This window comes from Oryctolagus cuniculus, chromosome 8 (genome assembly GCF_051225735.1).
Source record: "Oryctolagus cuniculus isolate XC-2025 breed Fujian yellow rabbit chromosome 8, ASM5122573v1, whole genome shotgun sequence".
NCBI lineage: Eukaryota > Metazoa > Chordata > Mammalia > Lagomorpha > Leporidae > Oryctolagus > Oryctolagus cuniculus.
The window spans coordinates 123,295,671-123,309,041 of record NC_142874.1 but is presented as its reverse complement, the minus strand read 5'-3'; the positions used below and the strand labels follow the sequence as shown (position 1 = coordinate 123,309,041).

General features: G+C 37.1%; 1 long non-coding RNA gene across 2 annotated transcripts in view; it reads left to right on the top strand.

Annotated features, from left to right (window-relative positions):
* LOC103350779 (uncharacterized) overlaps window positions 1-13,371 on the top strand; it is a 123,814-nt gene that overhangs the window by 96,732 nt on the left and 13,711 nt on the right. The window lies entirely within an intron of this gene.

Here is a 13,371-nt window from a genome sequence, read left to right as displayed (position 1 = left end):
GTTTTTGATGTTGAGTTTCCTTATTTCTTTTCACATTCTGGAAGTTAATCTCTCATTGGATAAACAGTTTGAAATTTTTTATTGGTTTGGTAGATTATCTCTTCACTCTGTCAATCATTTTCTTTGCTGTGTAGAAGCTCTTTATTTTTTAAATCTATTTATTTGAAAGGCAGAGTGACAGAGACAGAAGGAGAGAGATCTTCCATTCACTAGTTCACTACTCAAATGCTTTCAACAGCAGGATGAGGCCACCCTGAAGCCAGGAACCAGGAACTCTATCCAGGTCTCCCATGTGGGAGGCAGGAATGCAAGTACTTGGGCTGTAATAGGTTTCCTCCCAGGTGCGTTAGCAGGAAGTTGGATCAGAAGTAGAGGCAGGACTCCATCCTAGGCATTCTGATAGGGACGTGGGTGTCCCAAGTAGCAACGTAACCCATGTGCCACAATGCCCACCTCTGAAGAGATTCAGTTTGTTTTAAATTTTGAGATTTAAAAAGATTAAAAAACTTGAAGATTTATTTCTATTTATTTGAAAAGCAGAGTTACAGAGAGTGGCAAGGGAGAAAAATCTTCCATATGTTGGTTTACTTTCAAATGGCTCTAATGGCCACGGCTGGGCCAGGCTGTAGCCAGGAGCCAGGAGCTCTATCAGGTCTCCAGTGTTGATAGCAGGGATCCAAGAACTTGCAGCATCATCCACTGCTTTCCCCGGCGAATTAGCAGGGAGCTGGATTGGAAGGCCATGCCACAATGCTGGCCCCTAAAAAGTATATTTTAAATACTATTCCTTTATCAGATACAATGTTTGCACATACTTTGTCCAAATTTGCACTTCGTCTTTTTATTATTTTCATGTGGACTTTCCCAAACCAAAAGCTTTTCATTTTGATATATCTATTTTTTATATGTTTTCATTTTAATTTGTATTAGTTTTTAACAGAGTCACTGTGATTTCTAGATACAATTCTAAGAACACAAGGATATTCCCTTCCTCCCTCCCTCCCAGCCTCTATCCTTCTCCCTTTTGTTTTATTTTAGTTTTTGAGACAACATATTTTAAAATTACATTACAGCAACAAGACTTAATACTTTACTGTATAAAAAGTTTAACAAGTAAGAAGCCAAAAGAACAAGTTTAATGAGAATATAGTCAATGGCTATAAACAATAATTGAGTGGAAATATGGACTAGCAATCTTTTTCTTATATGAGAGTGTGCTTTTTAGTGTCAAAACTAAGAATGTATTGTCTTGAACTAGAGACTGAAATTTTTCATTAATAATCTTCTTATTCTTTTATTGTTTAATAAAAGATTTATTTATTTATTGGAAAGGCCTAGTTACAAAGAGAGGAAGAGAGACAGAGGCAGTGATAGAGTGAAAGAGAAAGAGATAAAGAAAGATAAAGATCTATCTGTGTATTGATTTACTCCTCAAATGGTTACACCAGCTAGGGCTGGGTCAAGCTGAAGACAGGAGCCAGGAGCTTCATCCAGGTATCCAGCATGATTACAGGGCCCTGAGAACTTGGGCTGGCTTCCACTGCTTTCCCAGGAGCATTAGCAGGGAGCTGGATCAGAAGTGGAGCTCCTGGGACTTGAACTTGTGCCCATATGGGATCCCAGCTTCACAGGTGGCAGCTTAACTTGCTAAGCCACAATGCTGACCCCAATAATTTCCTGATTTGTAGTTCTGATATTTTGCCTGTAAGTACAAATTCATATTATTTAATTTATTATTGCATAAAATATGAAGGTTAGAACAAGGTTCTTCAATCTTTTTTTGGATTATGGATAAATATCCAATTATTCCAGCTCCATTCATTGACACAATTAACTACATTTTAAAAGTAACAGTTTGATAGATTGACTGGACTTTTAACTTCAACAAAGGTGATGCATATTCCCTTTGGAATGATAACAGGCCATTGATACTATTTTCAGAGTCGCTGCAGATTGGGGGCTCAATGTGACAGAGGTAACTTCCACTTGTTAGAGTGATTGGATCAGGGCACATGATGTTCACAGCATGGCCTCTGTTATTTCTGGCACAAAGTGTTATTGATAAATTTCCCCCTTTCTCATTTTCTCTATTTTTCCATGCCATTCTTAATTCCTTTGGAAAGCATCCTCCTAAATGTCTATCTAGAGTGTGTGATTTCTCTGTGTCATCTCAAACTTAAGAGTGTTATAGACAGCAGCTACGTTGCCTTTTTAATAGCATTGGTTTTGTTTATCCTGAATATTGAATTTCTCTTTGCACAGAAAATGTCATTTTGGATAATAACTGTCGGGGTGATCATGCAGTTATGAAGCAGCAGAAAATAGTGGGAAGGATTTATCTTAAAAAGCTTCAGATGTGAAAGAGAAATAACTCCCTATATTTTATTATCTGTTCCCGCATGCCTGCTTGGGTAACAAAAGCTCTTGCTCATAAATGCAATAGCGGAATTTTAAGTGAATCAGCTAATTTGGGTCCTTACTTACCAGCATAGATGATTCAGTTAATGCAGGTCAGAATGTCAAGGTTCTGGAAATCTAAGGAAAGGCTTATTTCAACAACATGAACTCTGAACAGTGAGTTCATTGTGGAGCTATAAACATAACCAATTGCTAAGGTCCTTGAATCACATTTAGGAACCCGACTCTGTTAGAATTTTGGCCTTGAGCCTGATTTAAAAGCAGATTTGTCTTGTTCATTCCTCCTGCCCAGATTACTTACAGATTTACTCATTAATTGTTCTTTTGATCCTTGTCTTGTTAGGTACAAAGCAGTCTCTGATGCAGAAACCACCAGGCAAAAATGAAAGGCCGAGCAAAGGATCAGTAATTTGTCCTCTGGGCTTGGCAAAGTCCCAGAGTCCCTGCAAGCCTTCAAATCATTGTCTGTCTCTAGTATGCCTTGATTATCACCCCTATCCCTCACCTGACATAATGAGGTTCTTTGTACCTCCAGCTTAGTTCACTGTGGTTGTGTAGCTCTCTTCAAAGTTATCTTCATTGTAGGAACAGCTAATATAAAACTCTTTGATATCCTAAATTAGAAAGAAAGCACTTGCCTTTGGGAAATACAAGGGTCTCAGAGATGTGAAGTGAAATCTGTCCCTGCTCTACTAAAATGGGAGTTGTGTCCAAATCATCTATATTTTAAATCGAACAAGTAGATTTGTCCACTAGTAGAATAGTATTAACTTGTACTCACTGATGATTCAATTATCTGTTGAGTGTTTCTTTTTTGGCTTATCTGACATTTCTCTCTTTCTTGAAACAGAGCATGAATTTATGGATTCAGACCTGTGTTTGTAAACATGTCCTGATAAGGATGCATTGAAATACCTTTCTTATTCATGGTAACACAGATTGCTTATTTCATGCCTTATACATTGTAGCTTCAATTTGATCTATGGAGGAAAACTTCCAAGTACTTACTGCTTAGCTTTCAAAGGCTACCTCTCAACTCTTAATTACGTGTTATCGGATGTGATATCAGGTGTTGTAAGTTGTGACAAAATCTGTGAAAGAAACTTTGAGTTTAGCAGCATTTCAGATGATACACAAATATTACAGAAATTCAAAAATAAAAGAAAAACAGTAACTTTGGAGGAGAAGCAAAAATTTTTATACATATATAAATTTATGCAAATACATATATATTATATAAATTATATATTATGCATAAATATATAAAATCATAATAAGTATATATAAATATATATGATAAATATATATAAAAATATATTTATATATATAAATCAGGCATTGTGCTTTTAACCTAAATAATTCTAAACATGAGGTCAAGTTTTTCTAATTTTTTTAAAGTTTCATTTATTTGAAAGGCAGAGAAAGAGAAAGACAGAGATCTTCCATTCATTGGTTTGCTCCCCAGTGCCTGCAACAGCCAGGGCTGGACCAGGTCAAAGCCGGGAGCCCTGCTATGATGGACTGTCAAGAAGTTCATGGAAAGGGCATTTTCAGTACAATTTTAGTTCCATGACCTTTTTTTGAAGACCCCTCATATAGTGAGCAATGAGCGGAATTAGAAGCAATGTTGGTGATGAGTCATGCTTCAGCATTCAGTGTAAGAAACAGGGCATACAGTGTTTAGCCAAAGGAAATAGACCCTTAACAGTGTCAGGGGTCTCTGCTCCTAATGAAACCTTTCCCTTCACAGAGAAGAAACATCCCAAGTGATGACACAGGAAGCAATATACAAAACCAGGGCTCAAATCCTCATTTTCTGGCTTCAAAACAGTTTTTTTTTTAATACCACATAACTTGTTTAAGCTAATTTTAAATCTTATTCAGCTTCATTTTTGTTCTGCTAACAGGATGTTTGAGGTGTGTATGCACATCCTAATTAATATAGGTGCATGGTCTACAAATCCACTGTAAATTGAATGGTTAAGACATTCATTGTGTGACAAAGTAAAGTAATGTTATAACTAGTACTGAAACAGTATTTTACACTTTGTGTTTCTGTGTGGGTGCAAACTGATGAAATCTTTACTTAATATATACTGAATTGATCTTCTGTATATAAAGATAATTGAAAATGAATCTTGATGTGAATGGAATGGGAGAGGGAGTGGGAGATGGGAGGGATGTGAGTGGGAGGGAAATTGTGGGGGGGGAGCCATTGTAATCCATTAACTGTACTTTGAAAATTTATATTTACTAAAAAAAAAGTGTGGGTCTTTGTTCCATTTATTTAACCACTGAATTCTATAGTAACCTTCCCCACATCGTACAGATATGCATAAGAACTCCTGAGACATAAACTATAGTTCCCAGGAAGGAGAAGAATGGAGTTTCTCCTACATTAAAGGTCATCATGTTGAATTAGAAATTAGAATGCTTTAGGAAAAGGCCCTGAGCATTGAAAATATAAGTGATTCGAAACAGTTCTGTAGAGTAAGAATAGCTCTAGGAAGCTGCATGTGCCTTCTCTATCAAAAATCTACAGAGAAAACTAAGAAATCATTCATGTGTGCTTCTGAGTTCAATTTGCCTCAACCGAAAGCAAGTTACACCTGCTACTGGCTTCTTAAACTCTTTCATGTGGTAACAAATCCACTAAAAGGAATAGTGTTCACGCACAGGACATTAGAGGTCTCTCTTTGCTTAATGTTTGCACCACTTCCTCCCCTCTTCCTCCTCCCATCTCCCTCATTCCTCTGTCCTCTCCCTCTCCTCCTAACCTTTCTCCCCTTCCACCTCCTCTGCCTGTTCCCTTCCACTTCCCTTTCTTTGTCTTCCTTCCTTCTCTTCATCCCTTCTTTACATTTGTATTCAGAGTTTTTATTTACAGCATATTTTGACTTCTGACCATCTCAGATCCGTTCACCAAACTGAACTAAAGCCATAGCAAATTTTCATCAATTTCATATGTATTTGCAATTTAAAGACCTATGAGGAGTCCTCACATTGTTCATGGAAATGCACGTTCTGAAAAGGCAGCATGAATTTCAAAATTATTTCACACAGAAATAGCCTTTTAATTCTGATTTTGCATAAATTTTGGGAAGTGCCCTTGCATGTAAAAATGCTTTTAACTGTCATGCAAATATAAAATTCTATTACTGAGGCCTTGTGAACACATACACATATACACAAGCACCCTAAGAACTTGTAAATGTCTTAGAGACTACTCATCATAGCCTCTAAAATATTTCAGTTCGTATTTGCTCAGAATTTCCGTGATGTTCCTTTTGAACTGATGTTTGTGTGTAAGTAAAACACAAATCATTTTATGACTTTATAGTTATATTTTATAATGGACATTAAACATTGACAATTGATTTCTCATACATAAACTTTCCAGTTCATTCTGAAAATGCAGCCATAAAAACCTAAAATTATTCATGATTTGGGCAAGTTCATTTAAAATCATTTATCTTCAGTGATAAAGCTCATTAAAGAGGAAACAAATTTAAGTTCAGTGAAAATATATTTCTCAGTGATAGTGCAGAATGGAGGAAGGCAACCAAGAGCAATTCACAGATGACCAAATAAATACATGAGACATCATCAAAGTAAAGTCAAAAGACTGAAAAATAAAACAAAAAAAAATCCAGTTTATACTCCTTTGCCTCAGAGGTCATAACTATAAAGCAAAAGTTGACTTTGAGAGTTAGTTCAGATTCTGTAAGGAGTGCTGTGATTGCTACCTTATATTTTATGAATTAAAAACCTTGTGCTCGAAAACTCATGTTAAATGCCTTAATTTTCACAGCGGTAAGTTGCAAAGCCAAGATTGATATTTATGCCTTCGGACCTCCCCTGCTGAAGACATGAATGCTGTACCTTTTCAGTAGGTTAAATGCATATCTCAGGTTAGGAATAAAGTAGTCTGTAAATATGAAGGGACTTCAAAAGGTTTGTGGGAAATGCTCATTTTGGAAAAACAAAAAACTTGCATAGACTTCAAAATATTTTGCACAAAAATAAGCTTATCTATGAATTCATCTTTTTCATTATCTTTTTGAAGCAACCTCATAGAAAATGTTGTTGAGCTGAACATTCTTCCAGTGAAGATACCCAGAAATGTCCTCATACATGCCAGAGGAAACAGTTCTCCCATTTCCATGCCGGTTAGCAGGAGTAACTCATGTTACAAGTGGACAGCAGAGACAGAGCCACAGTTCACTCTGTACTGTTGCCAGCAACAGCATTTGTGCATGTGACTTTGCTAGTCAGTCAAACGTCTTTACCAGGATTCTCTGCAAATCAAAGAGCTTATTTCTTAAGGTAGAACGGCTTAATTTCTTTTTTTTTTTGGTCATTAGCTCTTCATGACCTCATACATTTTGAAGTGTTGGATTCATAATGACAGACCAAAAATATGAAGAGGAAATGCTTCCTTTTGCTAGACTACAAAATGTTGGGTAAGAAAGAGCCAAGGAGTGGGCATTGTGGATAAGCCTCCACTTGGGTTGATTACAACCCATGTCAGAGTGCTGCTTCAAGTACCAGCTACTCAACTTGTTGGAGTCCCAGTTCTGCTTCCAATTGCAGCTTCCTGCTAATGCATACCTTGCAAGTAGCAATTGATGGTTTAAGTAGTTGGGTCCCTAGCCACTTGCCTTGCATTAACTTGCTATCTCCTAGATACGATGGGAGTTCTCCTTGCCTGTCTCTGCCTCTCAAGGAAAATAAAATTAAATTAAGAAAAGACTATTTGTCTCAAAATCTGGTGGCTGGAGAGTCCAAACAGCATGGCCTCAACTTCTCACAGTGGCCTCTGGCTATGTCAGAACATGATGGATGGCATCGCTTAGCAGGAGTACATAGACTAGAGTTCACATGGCAGGAGAGCAAACAAGAGATGAGGAATGGGCCCGGCTTACTCTTTCATAACAATTCTCTTTCTAGTAAACTATTCTACTCTTGTGATGCCCTACCCCTTCCTTTAAATTAACATTAAATTTTTCATGAGGTTGGTCATGACCCAACCACTTTCCACTAGATTCCACCTCTTAAAGAGTCTACTACTTTTCACCATCACTACATTGATGACCAAGTTTCAATATACAGTTTGGTACAGACAAATCACATCCAAACCATAGAAGAAGTAAATAAAAATATTTGCACATTAAAGTAATGTATTCTGTTATGATAGTTTGCTTCAATACCTACAATTAAATTTGCATTAATATGCTCATTTCTTATAAAATTAGTATCAGGTTTGTGAAGTTTAATTAGAAAAGCAAACTTTGATACAGGAGAATGATATGAAAATAAACATCATTGTTATATTTGAATAATGTGTTTAATTCTGCAACAAATTTGAGCAATTATTGTTGAATACTAAATAGTGGTAGCCAGGATGACTGAGGAAATAATACATATTTTAGGTCTCAGAAAAGAAACATATGCATGTATATCACCTTTTTCTCCTCTTTGGAATGAAATGCAGAGCTCTGACCAGTCTTGTCTACTCAGCACCTCTCAGGTTAATTTTGTGAGGTTATTTCTTTTTGAGTTGAGCAGTGTATGATAGGACCACTATAAGGTACTGTTAAGTGCCTCCAATGGCCACCATTATGACAACAAATCTCAACTAGATTTTTTCTCTTGCAAATATGACCCTCTTTTTTACTGTTAATTTCAAAGAATGAAAACATTCATGCCATTTTTTTAAAGATTTATTTATTTCTTTGAAAGGCAGAGATACAGAGAGGCAAAGGCAGAGAGACAAAGAGAGAGGTAGGTATTCTATCTGCTGGTTCACTCCCCAACTGGCTACAACAGCTGGAGCTGAGCCCATCTGGAACTAGGAGGTTCTTCCAGGTCTCCCAGGCACGTGCCAGGGCTCAAGGAGTTAGGCCATCTTCTGCTTTCCCTGGCATAGCAGAGAGCTGGATCAGAAGTGGAGCAGTAGGGACTTGAACTGGCACCCATATGGAATGCCTGTACTGCAGGTGGTGGCTTTACACACTATGCCACAGCAACTGCCCCCATGTCTGGTTTTTAAAGTCAGAAATGACATCATCCTTTATTCTTCTCTGTTACGCCTTCATATTCCCTACATTCAGCCAATAGGAATTTGAATTTTTCTCTGCATACCTCTGGCAGGCCTTTGTGTTCTGTTGCCTTGGTCATCCTGTGTCTCTAAATGTTTTCCCTTTCTTCTGTTTTGCCTTATTTCATGCTATTCTGTTCCTTGGCTTTACTTATTAGTTCTTTTATTCATATTTTCATATTTTTCCTTCCCAACAGGATATATTGATTTTATTCTTTATATTAAGAATATCATCCATTGCTTTACTAATGATAACTATTACTTTGACCATATTTTCTTATAGACTCTCTTGGGGCCCATTGAATGTTGCTCTATTTTTGATGTTGTTTTACTCTGATATTTTTTTCCCATGGAAACTCTTAGTTTCATGCCACTGTTTCTTGTAGCCTACAAATTTTCTTCTTTCTTGTTTAAATGAGGGAACTTTGAAAAGTTCATAGAAAAATGAAATAAAATATATGCTTATTTTGGTATAAAATTTTTGAAATTCACAGAGTATTTTTATAATATAGATTTCCCATGACCTTTTTGAAGACCCCTGGCATGTTTATAGAAATCTATTTTTAAGAGGATAAAACTGGTAGTAAACTTTGACTATTTGTGTATCTTTATTTTGTGTTCACAATAGGATTTTAAGTTCAGATTAATTTCCCTTCTGAAACTCAGAAACATCCTTCCATTGTTTTCCAGCATACAATATTGAGATGGGAAAAGTCTGATGTCTACATGTGTTTCATTTTTTTGTAGGTGGATTTATATATTTTTTCTACCATTGTGGATACCTTAAGTTTTCTGTGTACAAAATTGGAGATGTGAGGATTCACAGCGACCTAAATAGAAACTAACATGACATGTTCCTGTAGGAATCTTTCTCAGAATTCAGAGTCTTGTAGAACTCTTCCAAAAATAGACATTACACTGAAATGAGCTTTAAATTGAAAAGTTAGAAACTAAATGCCAAAAAATATCCTGAGTGAACCAGCATACACCACAGTTCAAAGAATTACTCACCCCTTTCTCTAACAATGTCAGGTGATAGATTAATATTGTAGAATGATAAAATAATTATGTTTAAAGTTATTTGAAAACATAAATAACAGAACAAGCATGTGAAATTGGTTTATTTTTAAAAATATATTTTTGATAAATCAACCATGGATTAAGAAATTGTATTGATATTTTACAAAGGTATCTTTATGCAGTGGGTCAATTAAATAGCAAACTAATCACAAATTAACTGAGGTATTGAGATGTGATTCTATGAAAATTACACAAAAATCTTATCCAGAATTCAGGAAAAGTATGAATCTTCATGTTGGTATTTAGGAGCTGTATATAGTTTCATATTATACCTCTGTAAAGACTACTTCCTCACTCAGGAGACATTCTAAATGCATGTAATCAACTCAGTATCTTTTTGTCTGGCTAATTGATGCATCTCTGTTTTAGAAATCAACTTAGATGTTGCCTTTTCTATAAACTTTGAGTGATCCACCATGTTTGAATACGAGCTACTCATGCAAAGGTCTTCATGGAAAGTATGTATATGAAAAAAAGTTGTGCATGAATTTCAACCAAAAAATACTCCACCAAACTACATCTGTAATTGAGTTTCTGCAAATCCTCCTATATGTGATATGTAATAAACCAAAATAGTATTTCTGGCTACTTTGATCATACTTTTTTCCATCAGATTCTTATACCATTTCTGCTTAGGTGCTGTTCTCAATAATAGCATTTACTTCATCACTGAATTTATACTAGCTAGCACATTGAAAGCATTCAATATTTCTGAACAAAATTGAATTCTCCAGAACATAAGCCAGGTTGATTAACCAAGTAATTACACAGGATTTCAAAATAAATATCAAGGCAACTCTTCCTATACCATTTTGCCATATCATAAAGTGCCATACTTGTAGCCATAAGTGCATGTTATCACTTAATTTTCAAGTATTATGTGACTTGGGGAGGAAAATAAACATTACATTCATACTATTAATAAAAGTTAAAATATTGTTATCCATGTAAAAAGATAGTCCCCTGTATTGGTGTTTCTCAAGTTTTTTTATTTATTTATTTTTTATTTTTTGACAGGCAGAGTGGACAGTGAGAGAGAGAGACAGAGAGAAAGGTGTTCCTTTTGCCGTTGGTTCACCCTCCAATGGCCGCCGTGGCCGGCGCACTGCGGCCGGTGCACCGCGCTGATCCGATGGCAGGAGTCAGGTACTTCTCCTGGTCTCCCATGGGGTGCAGGGCCCAAGAACTTGGGCCATCCTCCACTGCACTCCCTGGCCACAGCAGAGAGCTGGCCTGGAAGAGGGGCAACCGGGACAGAATCCAGCGCCCCGACCGGGACTAGAACCCCGTGTGCCGGTGCCGCAAGGTGGAGGATTAGCCTAGTGTTTCTCAAGTTTTACTAAGGCATAAATCTAAGTAAAAAAAGAAGAGTTATTCATGAATCCCCACAAGTTATTTTGTTCAATACGAAGGCTTACTGAAGAAAGTAAGCAATTCTTTTTTTCAATTTTATTTAATAAATATAAATTTCCAAAGTACAACTTTTGGATTATAGTGGCTTTTCCATCCATAAACTCCCTCCCACCCACAACCATCCCATCTCCCACTCCCTCTCCCATCCCATTCTTCATCAAGAGTTATTTTCAATTATCTTTATATACAGAAGATCAACTTAGTATATACTAAGTAAAGATTTCAACAGACTGCACCCCCGCAGACCCACAAAGTATGGAGTATTGTTTGAGTAGTACCTTTACCGTTAATTTGGATAGTACAACACATTAAGGACTGTCGCTCCCCCGCTCGCAGAGGAGCGGCACCACTTGTCGCTCCCCCACCCGCGGAGGAAGGACACCGGACCGGACATTGTTTTTTTTCCTCTGCCCTTCCCGGATTTGCTGCTGCTCCCCTGCTTTCCTGGAGGAGTGGCACCGGTGAGCTCTCCAACCAACTATCTCAGGGGGCCCGGCATGTTGTCTCTCTCCCCCTTTTATAGTCCTCTCCCACCAATCCCTGCTCTGCTGCCCACGTGCTGAGCATGCCACTTTCTTCCAAACAGGGGTTGGTCAGGAATCAGGTAATTAATGACGCAGCTGTGTAAGATTTGTTTTCTCTCTCTCAGCACCATATGGTGGGAGATCAGATGCATAGAGTTAGTTACAGTCCACAGTCTCAGTACTTATTATCTCCTGGGTGCCCTGCCATGTTGCAGGAGATGGACCCTGCTCCCCACAAAGGACAGAGATCCTACATGGGGAGTTGGTGCACAGTGACTCCCATTGTTGATTTAAAAATTGACACTCTTATTTATGGCGTCAGTAATCACCCAAGGCTCTTGTCATGAGCTGCCAAGGCTATGGAAGTCTCTTGAGTTCACTAACTCTGATCTCATTTAGACAAGGCCATAGTCAAAGTGGAAGTTCTCTCCTCCCTTCAGAGAAAGGTACCTCCTTCTTTGATGGCCCTCTTCCCACTGGATCTCACTCACAGAGGTCTTTTCATTCAGGTCATTTTTTTTTTTTTTCACAATGTCTTAGCTTTCCATGCCAGCAAAACTCTAATGGGCTTTTTAGCCAGATCCAAATGCCTTAAGGGCTAATTCTGAGGCCAGAGTGCTATTTAGGACATCTGCCATTCTATGAGTCTGCTGTGTATCCTGCTTCCCATGTAGAATCATTCTCTCCTTTTTAGTTCTATCAATTATTCTTTGCAGACACTGGTCTTATTTATATAATCCCTTTGACAGTTAATCCTATCTTTTTGATCAATTGTGAACTGAAACTGATCACTTGGACTAGTGAGATGGCTTGGTACATGCCACCTTGATGGGATTGAATTGGAATCCCCTGGCACGTTTCTAGCTCTACCATTAGGGGTAAGTCCAAGTGAGCATGTGCTGAACTGTACATCTCCTCCCTCTCTTATTCCCACTCTTATATTTAACAGGGATCACTTTTCAGTCAATAAACAGTTAATAAACAAGTTGTTGCTTTCTAGAAGTACATTGAAAAATATCCTTAAGGGAAGAAAATAACCTTTATTCATAGTTCTAACATTTTGGTAGTATTTAGGAAAGTTGCATCCTTGTTGTGGTCTCATATAATTTAAGGGGAATTACTTCTTTTGTTGACAAATATTATTGAACATCACTTCTGTACCAGAAACTGTTCTAAGAAATTAGACTATAAAGATAAAAAAGAAATGGTCCTTGACCTCAAGGAACCTGAAGTCCAGACTTCTTATTGACAAACTTGTTATTTTTACAATTAGCAATTCATGATCACCAAGTCTTGTTAAATATATGTACCTTTACCCAATAATAAGTACATTTAAGACATAAACATGTATATTTATGAATTCTTATCACTTTTTAGCCTAAACTCAAGGGCATTTAAAATGATGTAATTTCTAATGCATTTTGTCCTCCTATACTGTTTGTCACTGAGTATCTTTCTTTGAAGTATTTTAGAGAATGAAGAATACAAGCTTCAGAACAGATCTTAAGTGTTAGAATCCTCTTTCGTAAAGAGTTAAATTCTGGTTCCTTAACCTTTTTATTTTTTCAACTCCTAGAAAACCCTATTGGAATCATCATTATCTTTAATCAGAGCTTTTTCTGGTAGATGTTCAAAGTCCCCTAAAATTGTCTCTAACTTACACTTTTACACTAACTGTGTAACAGATTTGCTAAGAGACCTGAGTCTCACAGAGATTATCTGACTACACTCAAACTCCTAGGGTTGATCAGTCAGTACAAAGGAGCAACATAGAGAATTTAGTGGATCAGGGTGCAGTAGAATCATTCATTATCAGACCTTAGATAAGCTACATAA